Here is a 15,752-nt window from a genome sequence, read left to right as displayed (position 1 = left end):
CTCCCAGAATTCCTGAGCCAGCCACGCTGAGGGGAAAGGGAGAGGTTTCCAAGCTGAGCCATGCTGGCTGAGGAATTCTGGGAGTTGAAGTCCAGGAGTGATTAAAGAGCCAAGGTAGCCTACCCCTGTCCTAGATCCATAGGGTTCCCCTCCACTACATTCACGACTTTGCCCTGGATTTTTCCTACTCAAGCAGAGAACTTTGCCTTCCTTTTGGAAAGCCACCTGGTTGATTTCTTCCTGGCGTTCCGGCTCATCCAACTCTTCCCGAGTTATGAGGTTGCCCTCCCTCCTCACCTCCCTCCCTTGGTGTCCCGACTTCTTTTTAAACCGTGGAAGGATGCCGGCTGAAGGCAGGAGAAGAAGCAACAGGCCTAAACAACTGTGGGGCTGTGGCTTTCTGACTTTTCTTCCTCCAAGGTCGGCTTCTGGAGCTCTTCCCCGTCTGACATTGGTTAACTCGGTGGGAAGGCATCCACGCACTTCCAGGATCTTATTTCCGAGACATTCCCAAGCCTCCCTCTGGCCTGAGGTCAGAGGGGGGATTCAGATATGTCAACAACCGGTTCTCTGTGTGGATGACGCTTCCAGAAGTCCATTCTGGGCCAGGGCAACAAAAAATTAGCTACTGCTTCTGCCGAACCGGTGCGAACCGGCCGAATCCCACCACTGCCCGACACGTCTGTGGCTGCCTGAGCCCCAAGATGGTTCTTCTTCCCCAAAGCCTCTCTGGCTTTCTGTGGCTTAGGATGAGATCCATGAGAGGCCCTCACCTCCACTTCGATCTTCTGGAAAATGAAACGTTCTCTGAGACAGTCGAGGGGTTTTGAGGGACTCTGCAGTCTTGGCCAAACAGGCTTTCCCAAAAGATATCTGCCTCAAGTCTCCCATCGTAATTTTGAATTTATTTATTCGATTTATATACCGCCCTTCTCCCGTAGGAGTCTTCTCTAAGGGGCTCCAGGAGAGCTATTCCCAGGTCTTCTGCAAAGAGTGCAGAGAAGAACAACCAAGAGGATAAGAGCTCTGGAGGGCAAACCCTGCAATGAACATGTAAAGGAAATGGGTATAGGGTTTCCTGCCTGAGCAGGGGGTTGGACTAGATGACCTGCAAGGTCCCTTCCAACCTATTCTATTCTATTCTATTCTATTCTATTCTATTCTATTCTATTCTATTCTATTCTATTCTATTCTATTCTATTCTATTCTATTCTATTCTATTCTAATTCCATTCCATTCTACCCCATAATTCTATTCTATTCTATCCCATAATTCTATTCTATTCTATTCTATTCTATTCTATTCTATTCTATTCTATTCTATTCTATTCTATTCTATTCTATTCTATTCTATTCTATTCTATTCTATTCTATTCTATTCTATTCTATCCCATAACTATTCTATTCTATCCCATAACTATTCTATTCTATTCTATTCTATTCTATTCTATTCTATTCTATTCTATTCTATTCTATTCTATTCTATTCTATTCTATTCTATTTTATTCTATTATTGTATCCTATCCTATGCTATGCTATCCTATGCTATTCTATTCTATTAGCCCTGGAGACCAAACGCTACAATGAATATGTAAAGGAAATGGGTTAGGGTTAGCCTAATGTTAATGTTAATTTTATTTGTATACCGCCCTTCTCTCGAAGGACTCAGGGCAGTGAACAGGGCACATATAAAATACAGGATACAAAAGTTAAAAAAGAATTAAATACAAGGCCAAAGCTAAAACAATAAATAATAATATGAGAACCACAATAAAATCCCAACCCATCCCCCATCAGGCCAGGCTGGCTTGTTCGAATAAATAGGTCTTCAGATCGCGTCGGAAGGAGCGAAGGTTGGGCGCCGTCCGGAGCTCAACCGGCAACCGATTCCATAGCTCCGGCGTGCCCACAGAGAAGGCCCTCCCCCTGGGGGCCACCAGACGGCATTCTCTGATCGGTGGCACCGAGGAGGCCCTCCCTGTGGGAACGCACAGGGCGGAGGGAAGTTGACGCCGGCAGCAGGTGGGAAGGCTTAGGGGAGACCCGATACCTGTCTTCTGCTACTTGAAGAGCTCTCCTAGAGAAGAGGGTGCTAATATATTCTCCAAAACACTCCAGAGCAGGACAAAAAAGCCATGGACGGAAGCTCCTCAGAGGGAGATCCAATCTGGAAATAAAAATCCCTGCTACTGTGAAAAGAAGGACTAAGGGTGCCACGACAGCAGCCTTCCAGTATCTCAGGGGCTGCCCCAAAGAACAGAGGCAGTCAAGCTCTTCTCCAAAGCGCCCGAAGGCAGGACGAGAAGCAACGGATGGAAACTCATCAAGGAGAGAAGCAACCTGGAACTAAGGAGAAACTTCCTGACGGTGAGGACAATTAACCAGTGGAACCACCTGCCTACAGAAGCTGTGAACGCTCCAACACTGGAAGTTTGTAAGAGGAGACTGGACAGCCATTTGTCTGAGCAGGGGGTTGGACTAGATGACCTCCAAGGTCCCTTCCAGCTCTATTCTGATCGACGGAGGATGATTAATCCACAGAACAGCTTGCCTCCAGAGTTAGGGGTGCTCCATCGCTGGAGATTTCCAAGAAAAGACCAGACTGCCATTTCTCCAGGATGGAAGAAGGTCTCCTGCCTTGGGCAGGGGGCTGGACTAGAAGACCTCTGAGGCCCCTTCCAGTGCTGGGATTCTATGATTCTGCCTACGGTCACCTCCCACGACAATCAGTCTTGCTTCCATTCCTCATCTATTCCTATTCAAATGTACTTGTTTAAACCCTTAAATTCCTAAAGCACAAAGTCGCTTTTTTCAGGAGGCCACTGGACTTGAAGACCTTTCGCTTCGGCTCTGACCGGATGGTGGGGAAGGGAAGGATCCAGTCAGAGCCAAAGAAGCTTCCTGGATGAGAAGCGAAAGGTCTTCAACTCCAGCGGCCTCCTGAAGAAAGAACCTTTCGGACAAGCCTGACCCGGAGGGCGGAGAATCTCCGGAGACCTCCTAAAGCACAGTTCAAAAGGAACAATTAAAAATCCCAATGGAGCATCTATCTTTAAATACCGTCTCTTATTCCTTCAGGGTAACACACACACACACACACACACACACACACACACACACTATTCTTCTCCAGAGGCTCTTGAACCAGCATCCCCCAGAGATACGGTCTCTGCAGCCCTGATCATGGTCCCCCCCTGCGTACACCCAAGGGACTGAAATGAGAATAACAGAATCACTGTGCTGGAAGGGACCTTGGAGGTGATGATGATGATGATGATAATGATAATAATAATAATAAGAAGAAGAAGAAGAAGAAAAAGAAGAAAAAGAAGAAGAAGAAGAAGAAGAAGAAGAAGAAGAAGAAGAAGAAGAAGAAGAAGAAGAAGAAGAAGAAGAAGAAGAAGAAGAAGAAGAAGAAGAAGAAGAAGAAGAAGAAGAAGAAGTTGGAAGGGGCCTTGGAGATCATCTAGTCCAATCCCCTGCTCAGGCAGGAAACACTATACCATTTCAGGCAAATGGCTGTCCAGTCTCTTCTTAAAAACTTCTAGTGTTGGAGCATTCACAGCTTCTGGAGGCAGGTGGTTCCACTGGTTAATTGTTCTCCCTGTCAGGAAATTCCTCCTTAGTTCCAGGTTGCTTCTCTCTTTGGTCAGTTTCCATCCGTTGCTTCTTGTCCTGCCTTCAGGCGCTTTGGGGAATAGCTTGACTGCCTCTCTTCTTTGGGGCAGACCCTGAGATACTAGAACACAGCTATCCTGTCCCCCCTCACCCTTCTCTTCATTAAACGACACATACCCAATTCCAGCAACCGTCCCCTATATGTTTTAGCCTCCAGACCCCTGATCCTCTTTGTTGCTCTTCTCTGCACTCTTTCTAGAGTCTCAACATCTTTTTTACATCCTGGTGACCAAAACTGGACGCCGGATTCCAAGTGTCGCCTTACCAAGGCCTTGTAAAGTGGTATTAACCCTTCACATGATCTTGATTCTATCCCTCTGTTGATGCAACCTAGCACCGTGTTGGCTTTTGGGGCAGCTGCAACCCACGGCTGGCTCCTATCTAGGGTCTCTGCACGCTCTGCACTAGCAGGAGACCCCCTACCCTTCCAGACAAGGTGTCCAAAGCATCTACTTTTGAGTGAGCAAAGCAGGGCCCTGCTTGAGACACCCAGAAGAGGTCAGGTGCCCCAAGTGAGCCCCCCCCAATCTTGCTTCCCTTGACAAGGGAAGGCCAGCTGACTTCAGCCTGCCAAGGAGCCCCCAAGCAGAGCAGAGACTTCTGGAGGGCAGGCAGATGTCGCAAGCGCCCGCTGGACCTCCCCCCCCCAGCCTAGCCTCGCCCTTTGCCCCCACCCACCCACCCACCCCGGCCTTCCTCCCTTCCTCCGAAGCAATCTGCTCTCTGCCTCGGGACCCTCCCCGTTCAAACTCCAGCCCAGCAGAACGGAGATCCTGGTCCTCCTTCCCAGCAGCCAGAAATCCAACAGGTGCAGCTGTCACCTTGGGATCCCCCATTGCTCTGTCGGATGTCAGATGACCTGGCCATACAATGCTTGAGGTCTTGCCCAGATCACACCCCAGTCCCAGCCGTGGAGGGAGAGGGTAGCCCCCCACCCCGTGGCTTTGAAGGTCACCTAAGGAGACCACCGCTGGTTGCCCCCAGCCCCCAAACAAGCCCCTACATTGAGCATTGAGGCTGCGTCATAAAAGTTACTCATTTGGACAGCCTTCTGATTGCACAGGCAGTCCTCTACTTAATTCGAAGTTACAACAGCTCTGAAAAAGGTGACCTGGCTGTTTTTCACCCTTACAAACCGTTGCAGCCTCCCCAGGGTCACGTGATCACATTTTGGTTCACTTGGCTACTGAATCATATTTATGACGGTCACAACATCCCGGGTAATCACACAATCCCCTTTTGCAACCTTCTGACAAGCAAACTCAATGGGGGAAGCTGGATCCACTTAACAACTGTGTTACTAACTTTACAACTGCTGTGATTTGCTTAACAACTGTGGCAAGAAAGGTTGTAAAATGGGGCAAAACCCATTTGACAGCTGCCTCGCTGAGCCACAGCTGTGGGTTGTAAGCCAAGGATTACCTGTACACAACTTAAACTTTTCCATTAACCCGCCCAGCAAATTGTCTCACAAAAAATGATAGTTTGATCTGTGGTCTCAACTCACATATAGCACAGGAAAACAGACAAAGGCTTTCGACGCAGAAGACGTGCAAAATGCTAAACTGGGTAGGTGCTAATCTGGATTAGATTAGGGTTTGGTGGTTTAGCTTCTGGGGCACAGCCGGTGTGTTTGACTCGCGTATAATTCAGTCTATTATATTTTTTCCCCCATCCCAAAAGTTAATTCAGTGACACCCACGAGACTGTCTCTCTCCGAGGTCTGCGGATAAGCCAGTTTAGGATGTCGGGCAAACGTTGCCAGTTCATGAAAGGCATTCAGGGTTAGAGCACGCACGGGTAGTCCTTGTTTAGCAACTGCCTTGTGCAGCAACCGTTCACAGTTACAACCGTGATTAACAAGGAACTCTGTGAACCAAGCCTCGCCTTTACAACCTTTGCAGGTCTCAGCCTAGAGCAAAGAAAGCTGAAATAAGATCACAAGGACTTTGCTCAAGGATTGAGTGGCTGGTCCCAGTTGTGTTCTCTAAATGAGGACTATTCTGTACTTGGAAGAATATTCTAAATTTGCTGGGGAGGGAGAGAGGGGGAGGGACACACACACACAGAGATGATGCTTCCCCCCCCCCTCAATGTGGTGGAGACACCAAAGACAGCGTCAGCCCTTTGGGGAGGAAAGCCTTAAATATCCTGTGGCTGAGGACCCTGAGGCCGGGCAGAGGGGAGGGGGCTAGTGTGGAACGGGGAGTCCCAACTCTACTCCCACCACAGCCAAGGGGGTCCTTGGGGGAACCATCCCACTTAGCCCAAGAGCTGGGGAAGGACGGGGGGGGGGGCTCTAGTGGGGAAGGAGCTGGACTGGGAGAGGAGACCCAGCTTGCAACCCCCTCCCAACCAGCCAGGGGAGCCCTCCTCCTGAGCCCAACCTACCTCACAGGGCTTCTCGGTGGGAGACTGGCGTTCCTGAAGGAAGAGGCCGACTGAAGTCTTATCAAGAAATAATTCAGATATTAGGCTGAGACGCCAAATCAACCAGGTCAAAGTCTCCTTTGGCTGAAGGTATCCCGTAATCATTAGCTCACCGGCCTGACTACACCCACTCCGAAGGAGGGAAGACCGGGCGAACGCCCTCTCCTCCTAGGCCACGCAAGGGCACCCCGACTGTGCGTGGGGAGGCCAGAGGGCAGCCCCCCCCACAGGCCGGGGGGGGGGCTCGGTGGGTCCCTTGCAAGGCGGCCCTTCTCAGAGGGCATCGCCTGGACTGGCCTTCTAGGAATCCAGGTCAGAGAAGAAGCCGTGGGAGGGAGGAAGGGAAGGAAGAAGGGAAGGGAGGGAAGGAGGGAGGGAAGAAGGGAGGAAAGGATGGGAGAAGGGACGAAAGAAGGAAGGGAAGAAGAAAGCAAAGGGAGGGAGGGGGAAGGGAGAAAGAGAAGGAGGAAGGGAGGAAGGAAGGGAAGAATGGAGGAAGGGAGGGAGGAAGGGAGGAAAGAAAGGGAGGAAAGGATGGGAGTGTCAAGGTAAAAATCACCTTTGTAGAGGGCGACGGACCGTGCTTCGGAGAATGCATGATACACTTGCAGGAAGGCAAGAAAAACACGACGCATAATCTTACTAAATACCTTTTACTTACAAAATATAAAAACTAAATATATATTATACAGAGCTAGCTAGCTTCATCCTAACGTAACAGACAGTAACAGCAAAGTGAAAAAAAAACAATACAGATAATAACTCTGGGAACTTCTTCTAGACATGCGCACTAAACAGACTGAAACCATAACATAGCTAGTCATATGGGATTCACTATGGTTACCAGATAAGTTATCACAACAGGTGCAGAGAACAGGGGAAAATGTACAGTTAGAAATGAACTTTTCTGACGAACAAAAAAAACGTGCAGTGACATTCCCCTTCTTTCGTCAGCAAAGTGAAGACTCAGGTAAGGCACATCTTCTCACGCAGATACTCATGCTGGGCTGTAGGAAGTGGTTTGTTCAGCATGTCAGCAATTTGATCACGTGTAGGCACATACTGTAATGTCACAAAACCTTGTTTAACCAGTTGCCTTATGTTTTGATATCGGATGTCAATGTGTCTGGACCTTGAACCTGTAAAACGTGTTTCAGAAATATAAACCACAGATTCATTATCTTCCATTACTGTGATTGGTCGAATCGGATGTGTCCAGATATCTGTGACTAAAGCATCAAACCAGGTTAAAGAATTGCATGCATCAGACACACAAGCATACTCAGCTTCTGTAGAGGAACAAGAAACAAAATTCTGTTTACGCACATGCCAGTAAACAGGACATCCATTTAAAAACATCATGTAACCTGATGTACTTTTCCGTGACTTCTTATCACTCGCCCAATCTGAATCTGCAAAACAACATAACTCTGCATAGTCAGTATGTGTGGGTTCCAACAACAACTTCATGTCTTTTGTGTGTTTTAGATACCTCAATAACTTTTTAACACATGTCCAATGAAACTGTTTTGCCTTGCCTACGTGTCGTGATAAAAGATTAACACTAAGTGCAATGTCGGGTCTAGTCCAACTACTAATATATAGAAGCGACCCAATGACTGAGCGATATAGTGTTTGATCTTCGAACTCAGGACTTGGTTCATGTGCCAAAATGTGAAAATCAGTTTGCATGGGTATACTCACAGGTTTAGCGTCCTCCATGTTACAGTGATGTAACAGTTGTTCAATCTTCTCTTCTTGTGTGAGACTAAACCCCTTCTGAGTTTTGGCAATTTGAACACCTAAATAAGTGTTAATACACCCTAAAGACTTCAACGTGAAAAACTTTTGTAAAGCTTTAGCAAAAACCTCACTCATCTGCTTATTTGGACCAATATAAACAATATCATCGACATAAACAAGAATTATCTCATACCTATTACCGGATCTTTTAGTAAACACGCATTCATCTGTTTCGGACTTAATAAAGCCCATTGAATTTAGTTTGTCAGAAAGACATAAGTACCACATTAAACCAGACTGTTTCAGACCATAAAGACTTTTGTGTAGAAACCAGGTATCCCCTTCTTGCTGTCTGAAACCTGGAGGACCTTTGACGTAGATGTCTTCATCAAGATCAGCGTGAAGATAAGCCGTTTCAACATCGAACTGAAAAACTTCCAGGCCAAGGATAGTTGCAGTGGCTAAAGCAATTTTCACACTTTCAGTCCGCACTGTGGGTGAGTATGTATTTGTATAGTCCTCAGGATAACGTTGAGCAAAACCCTGGGCTACGAGCCTGGCCTTGTACAACGACTCACCATTCGGCTTCTTTTTGATCCTGTAGACCCATCGAGTACCAATAACTTTCTTGTTTGCTGGAGGGCTTGCAGGTGTAAACACTTGGAGTTTTCTTAAACCGTCCATTTCAGCCTGCATTGCCCCAAACCATTTATCCTGTTCTGATTCAGGAAGATGTTTGATCTGTGTGAACTTCTCAGGTGGAAGTGTTACATTACAAATCAAAGGTACAGGTGTTTTTGTTACTTGCCACGAATACCGTTTTGGAGGGATTCCCTTTGTGGACCTCTTGGAACGTCTCGGGCCAACCGTCCATTCTTCTTCTGTGTCGTCCTCGTCTTCATCATCGTCACCAGCAGCAACATCGGCGGCTTGCGAAGACGGAACAGTAGGTTGAGAAGAACTCGTGGAAGGAACATTCTCCTGTGATTCTTGATCAGGTTGCGTGGCATCAGCAACATCATCTCTAGGAAAATAAACTCCAGGATCGTTAGAATGAATCCTGGACCAGTCCGCATCTTCCTCAAAAGTAGCAGATTGTGAAACCACAATAACATGATGAGAGTCAATGTATTTGCTCCATTTTGAATTATCATCAATGCCCATAAATCTCATCCTTTTTGCTGCAGGACCCCCTTTCTTTCTTTGGGCTAAAGGAATATTCACCATAGCATATGAACCAAAAATATGGAGATGTGAGAGATCAGGCTTGTGTCCATACAACATGAAATAAGGGGTCTGATTTATCACACTACTCCAAGTACGGTTGACGATATGGTTAGCATATTTGATAGCTTCACCCCAGTATGGAAGACTAAGGTTAGCATCTTCAAGGAGGCAACGCATCATGGTTTGTAGAACTCCATTTCTGCGTTCTGCCACCCCATTTTCAGCTGGAGTATAAGGAGCAGATGTCTGATGTACTATCCCATTCTCACGCATCCAGTCCTGGAAACGCTGAGACATGAATTCAGCACCGCGATCACTCTGGATTCTGGCAATGTTGACCTCGAATTGGGTATAGACAAGACTAGCAAAGTCTTTAAAGATCTGAAAGGTCTCAGATTTTTCTTTCATAGGATATACATATCCATATCTAGAATAATTGTCAACGATTGTCAAGAAATATCTTTTACCACCAAGTGTTGGTGCAAAAGGACCAACTATGTCAGTGTGTACCAAATCAAAAATGCGTGTTGACAGGCGTGTAGCGCGTTTTGGAATTGCTGCTGCCTTGGATTTGGCTTTCTTGCAGACAGCACAGTCCAAAAACACCTTACACCCCTTTAGATCCAAACCTCTTGCGAACTCTGGCATCTTCTTCAGGACACGGAAACTGGCATGACCCAATCTTCTGTGCCACCTATGGATACACCTGGAATGCAAAGGTTTACCTGTTAGTGCATTCTCAACTTTAGCATTTTTATTAGGAACCCCAGGCTTGCTGTGAGCAACCTGTGTCTTTTTTGTATTTTTATTATCTTTAGGAACCTTTGGAGTAGCAACAGGATCTCTCTCTGGGACGTCTCTCTCTGGGCCTGTGCTCTTTGGAACGTGTATACTTGCCTGCTCTTGCTGCTTAGGCTTTGGTTTTAAGTAATAAACACCACCAATCAACATGGTTTCAGCAACAATATCTCCGTCTTTGACTATATAACTTGCTTTTTCAAGATGGTGGACCTGAAAATGAGAAAACCTAGACAAATGACTCTGACTAAGCAAATTACTACTGGCAGACGGAACATAGTAAACATTTGGAATGAGAGCATCAAGCTCTTCAATATAGACAGTTCCTTTTCCCATGACCTGAACAGGATGATTGGAAAAAGAGTAAAGTTCACGAAGTTCAGGTTCAGGCTCGTGCATCTCAGTGTAAAGCTCTTTTCTGTAGGTTACATGTAATGCTGCTCCACTGTCCAAAGTCCAAAGAAGTCGTCTGTCATACTCTGGTTGAGGCTGTGGATCGTTGGTCACAACCAATGTGACAAGTGGAGCATGTGGATCACGCCTGGAACCACGACCACGACTTTGTCGTCCGCCTCTACCTCTGCCTCCTCTGGAATCTGTTCCTCTGGGCTGGTATGTGACGGGCGCTGGAACTCGTTGGGGACAATCCCGGGTGGCATGTCCCACACGATTGCAGATGTAGCATCTTGGCATCCTTGGAACGTAGGTCCTTCCACGGAAGGCACGCCTCGCTGAAGCTCTTGATGCAGGTGGTTCCCTTAAATGTGGCGCAGCTTGCATAACTGCCTCTTCTTCGGCTAAGATTCTGCATACATGATCCACTGTGCGTTGAGCAATAGGCACTTGATTGATCTTGGAAATAGCATCTTTCCACTCATGATTCAAAGAATTGATGATAATGCTGATCATTTGAAAATCATCAATAGGATAGCCTTTTTCACCCAGTTCTTTTCTAATACCTTTCATTTTAGTCAAATGTGCTCCAATATGTTCACCAGGTTTTAATCTGGAACCATGGAACTCAGACAAAAGCAAACATGTAGACTCAATTGATGTAGGCCGATAACATGCCTCTAACTGAGTCCAAATTTGTTGGGCAGTTGCATCTTGTGAAAACGTGAGCTGCAATTCAATGTCCATTGACATCAATAATGTTGTGCATGCTCTATTATCCAAGTCCCATATGTCAGGAGTCCATGGCTGGGCAGGAGGATTAAACACCATCATGTGAGTACCTTCTCTGCGTAGCAAAAGTCCAACCTCACTGACCCATGCCCTGTAATTCTGTCCTGACTTCTTTAATTTTGAATCACCAGCCAGTGGTACAATGGAAGGTGTTTGATGAGGAAAATACAATTGAGGTACTGGCTGTGCAGGTTGTGCAATCCGACCATAACCTGCAGGGGGCACCAGTGGCGTCTGTCTCTGGACATGCGGCAGTTGCATTGAAGCTGCCGGTAGTCTTGGTGCTGGCTGTGACTGTCTTTGAGCTGCTATTCCACCCTGGCCAGCAGGAGGCGCTGGTGCTGGGGCTGGTGCAGTAGCATAACCTGCAGATGACTCTGGCCTTCGCATATAAGAACCCGGTGGCAATTGCATGTGGGCTACATATGGCTGTGCTCTGCCAGGTAGAGGGGCTTGCATAGAAGCAATATTAACAGGAGAAGCAATAGTAACAGGAATCCTAGCACCATCAGGGACTGGAGCCTCAGATGATGGCAGAAATCTTGTATCTCTGAGCAAAGACTCCTCCATAGACAATTGCGAGAGTGAGAGCTCCAATTCATGTCTTAATGCAGCTTCACCAGTAGATGGTGCTATAACATTTGCTTCAGGCATCACTGTGGCTCTGTATGTCCTTTGGGACAGCCCATGATCATGTGACATAGGAGCCTCCGGTTCCCATTCGTCTTGCATGACACTCAATGATGGGCGTGACTTTAGCTTTGGGGAAGAAGGAGGCAATATGGCTTCTCCTTGTGGGTGTGGCAATATGGCCGGTTCATGCTCATAATTCCTTTCATATTGCTGAACCATTGACACATATTTCTTTGCCTGCTGCAAACGCCTTTCAAAAACCCCAATTTGTTCACAGTAGCCTTGCATAGCCCTATCTCGCATAGTTTGCTTGGGGCTTGAAGGAGCAGAAGAAATTTTCTTCGGCTGGACTTTAGGTTTCGCTCCAAGCCTTTGAAATCCATCCTGAGCCCCTGGAGTGTGAACATTTCCAAAAGCAGCTGCCAGGGAGCTTGGAAAAGTAGAAAAAGGAGTGACTGACCTTGCATCGTGGACAGGAGCAGGCGCGTCTTCTCCAAGGCATGTGGCCGAAGCTATCGGAGTTTTTAAAGTCAAAGGGAGCTGCGGACGAAAGAAGGAAGGGAAGGAGAAAGCAAAGGGAGGGAGGGAGGGGGAAGGGAGAAAGAGAAGGAGGAAGTGAAGGGAGGAAGGAAGAGTCTTCCCGGTGGGAAACACGTGGCGGGCATAGACCACAGTCTGCCCCCCCCAGCTCCACCGACCCCCCAGCCCAGCCCAGGAGCCCCTTGGCCCGCTCGCTTCTGCCAGCCCCAGAGGTGACCCCGATCCGGCGCCAGACTTCCTTGGGACGCCAACCGGCCGGGTGGAGAGTGGGGGGTCCTTTGGTGGCCCAGGAGGGTCTCCAGGCGGCTGCACCTGGGCGCCCAGCCCGGACCCGGGGGGGGGGAGGAGGGGAGAGAAGACCGCCCCTTCCAAGCCGAATCTCTTCCCCCTCCCCCAGAGCGAGTAGCCCATCCAGGCGGGCAAAAAGCCCCTTTCATCCCCCAGCCCCACCAAATGGGAGTTGTAGTCCTCCGAGGCCGTGGCTCTCGAGGCACCCGGGGCGCGACCCTCTGTCCGGGCTGGCCCAACCTTTTCTCCTCCTGCCGCCCCCCCAAGGCTGCCCCTCCCTGGCTGGGCGCGCCCCCTCCTCGCCTACCTGCATGCGGGGGGGGGTCCCCTCCAGCCGAGGCCGCCGCCTCTCCGGCAAACCTCCTCTTCCCCCAGCAGGGCGCCCGCGGGCGCCGGCGGGCAGGGGGGGGCGCCGCAGCCCGGACAGCTCCGCCGGTCCCGCTGCCCTCCTGGGGGTCCGGCCGAGCGCCCCGGCTCCCCCCGCTCAAGACCCCCGGGCCACCAACCCCCGCCCCGCGGCTGCCGGTCCGGGAAAGGCCGGGCGGGGGTCGCAGCGCTCCCGGGGCTTTAGTTTGAGCTGCCCTGAAGAAGTTTGGTCAGTCCTGAAGATTTGACACCCCCCCCCCCCGCCCTCCACCCTCCGCCTCCGCCTGTTGCCTTCTTGGCGCCAGACGAGCACCGGTCGCCGAGCGGGACTCTGAGCATACGCAGAGTGCCCGGCCTTAGGTGGTCGGGAATGAATGAAGTGGTGCCAGCTTGGCGTATTTATACGGCCCCTGGGGATCTGCCCCTCCCCAAAGCCCCCCCCCCCCGGCAAGGTCAAAATAGCAGGTTACGGCAGGGGTCTTCAAACTTGGCCCTTTTATGACTTGTGGACTTCAATTCCCAGAATTCCTCAGCCAGCTTGTCTGGCTGAGGAATTCTGGGAGTTGAAGTCCACAAGTCATAAAAGGGCCAAGTTTGAAGACCCCAAATGTATCCAGGGACGGGAGATACTTTTCCCCCCAAATGATCGGGCTTTTCCCAGGGGTTCAGGCGGGGGCCTCACCGGGAAACCAGCCCTGATTGGGGTGGGGTGGGGTGGGGGTCAAAAAAGTCAAGATGGCCACCACCACCTGGAGATGGACACGGGTCCCTTTGGCATCACATTTGCCTGGTTACGGGCGCCGCCTTGACTTTTTGGACCCCGTAGTAGGCAAAGTGTGGAAATGGACGCTGGCGCCCCCCACTGGCCTGGGCCCTCCTAAAGCCTCCCCCGTGTCCAGCCCACCCCAGCCTCACTTTTCAAAATGAACCCAAAGAAAGGGATGCCCGGCGTGCCAACCCTGAGCAGGGGGGTGGGTGTACCCGCTTGCCCCCTGGTGCCCGAGGACCTCGCCTGCCGCTCACCTGGCCAGGCAGCCTTTGGAGAAGGCGCAGCTCACTTTGCCTGCCATGCTGCCTCCTGAGGAGGGGCTTAGGAGGGGGCAATCGTGGCCCTGGCTCACTTCTGCCAGATGCCAGGCGATCCTCCTCCGGTCGAGAAAGGACGGCCGGGGCCCCACGTGCTCCCTGGCTGGGCATTTGACACCTGTCCCTGCAAGTGTGTGGGGGGGGGCGAGTGACATTCCAGCACTTGGAGGGTTGGAAAATCCGCCTGGGCACGAAGTCTGGATCTGAGCCCCAAAGGGGCTTTTCTGAGAATCCGCTGGTTCCCTTCTCACCCAAGAATCTCCTTCTTCAGAGAGGGAGAGAGTGAAGGAAGAGAATGAAAGAAAAGGAAGGAAGGAAGGAAGGAAGGAAGGAAGGAAGGAAGGAAGGAAGGAAGGAAGGAAGGAAGGAAGAAAGGAAGTCTGGGGAACTGAAGAAGCTTCTTGGATGAGAAGTGAAATGTTTTCAAGGGAAAAACCAAGAGAGTCCAGTTGCCTGTTGGAAAGAAAAGCCCCTTGGGGACAACCTCGGGTAGATCCGAGCACCGGTTTCCCAAGCGGCTGCCGGCGGACGTTGTGGTCTTCCAGGAAAGAGAGAAGCTGCTTTGGCTGCTGCCCTTCCTCAAAAGAGCGTCTCCTCAAGAGGGAGGGAGAAGACCCTGCTCCCTCGCACGGACACCTGGCACCCGAGGGGAGAAGCCAGCTGGGGAGGGACTGCCAACTGGCTATCAAGGGCCTCCCCCCCAGCACATGACGGCCTGCTTTGGGGACAGGGAGGGCTGTAGAGTAAGGAAGGAGCAGGTGGGACGGCAGGGCGGGGGGGGGGCTTCTGGTTCAGAAGCTTGACCACACCATGAGTGCTCTTATTTGGAAAAGCATCATGGAGGAGGAGGAGGAGGGTGGGGTGGTATGGAGTGAAATAATAGAATAGAATAAAGTAAATAAAGTAACAGAGTAGAGTAGAGTAGAACAGAATAGAATAATAAATAGAATAGAATAAGGAACGGAACGGAATAGAATAGAATAGAATAGAATAGAATAGAATAGAATAGAATAGAATAGAATAGAATAGAATAGAATAGAATAGAATAGAATAGAATAGAATAGAATAGAATAGAATAGAATAGAATAGAATAGAATAGAATAGAATCTGGGAGGGACCTTAGAGGTCTTCTAGTCCAGCCCCCCCCCCCCGCTCAAGCAGGAGCACCTGTACCATCTAAGAAGAAGAAGAAGGGGAGGGGGTGATCAGCACTCACCTGACTGTTTCAAACGAAGGTCCTGGACCTTGGAAGGACAGCAAGAAATCCTTTTATACCAGCAGCTTCGGCCCTTTGTGACCTGCCTTGCGCAAGGGGGACCTCTGGAAGCTGACCAGCTGGCAGCTTCTTCCAACTCTCTTGCCCACCTCTCGTCTTGCCTGACCACCGATGTCCAGAGTCCAGCCTAGCTGCTCTCAACTCCCTCTCTGCACCTCGCAGCCAGCCAAAGACCGCCGGCTCACAACCCCGGCACGGCCTTTTCACCCGTGGGCAGAGGGCAGGAGGGACAGCTCAAATGTCTTCTCCGAGTCCGGGCGGAGGGTGCAACCCGCCAGGCGTGTCGGAGGAGGTGGTGGTGCAAGAGGCGAGGGCCGCAGGTAGGCCAGGCCGGGCCAAGCGGGGAGGGCGGGGGCAGGAGCATCAGGTTCTGCTGGCTTTGGGGCCAGGGAGGAGTTCAAGGAACGGCCTCTCTTGACCAACAAGGCTTAGTCAACCCAGGAAGCTTCAGAGAAACCAAACAAGGGCCTTTGGGCCAAAAAAATCCCCCAGGCAGTTCAGGA

The 15,752-nt window shown here is 49.9% G+C and overlaps 1 protein-coding gene across 2 annotated transcripts in view; it reads right to left on the bottom strand.

The window, feature by feature from the left end:
• Positions 1-13,945, bottom strand: part of GPT (glutamic--pyruvic transaminase) — a 36,183-nt gene extending 22,238 nt beyond the window's left edge. Inside the window, exon 1 of one of the 2 annotated variants that reach the window (XM_083359707.1) lies at positions 13,911-13,945. The gene's annotated coding sequence lies outside the window, so the exon portion shown is untranslated. Of the gene's footprint in view, positions 1-6,068; positions 6,481-13,910 lie in introns of those variants that run through there. The other variant, XM_083359705.1, reaches the window with a different exon arrangement.
• Positions 13,946-15,752: the final 1,807 nt, after the last annotated feature.

The sequence above is a fragment of the Vipera ursinii genome, assembly GCF_947247035.1.
Source record: "Vipera ursinii genome assembly, chromosome: 3".
Lineage (NCBI taxonomy): Eukaryota > Metazoa > Chordata > Lepidosauria > Squamata > Viperidae > Vipera > Vipera ursinii.
The sequence above is the reverse complement of the archived record's forward strand: the minus strand, read 5'-3'. Positions and strand labels throughout refer to the sequence as shown.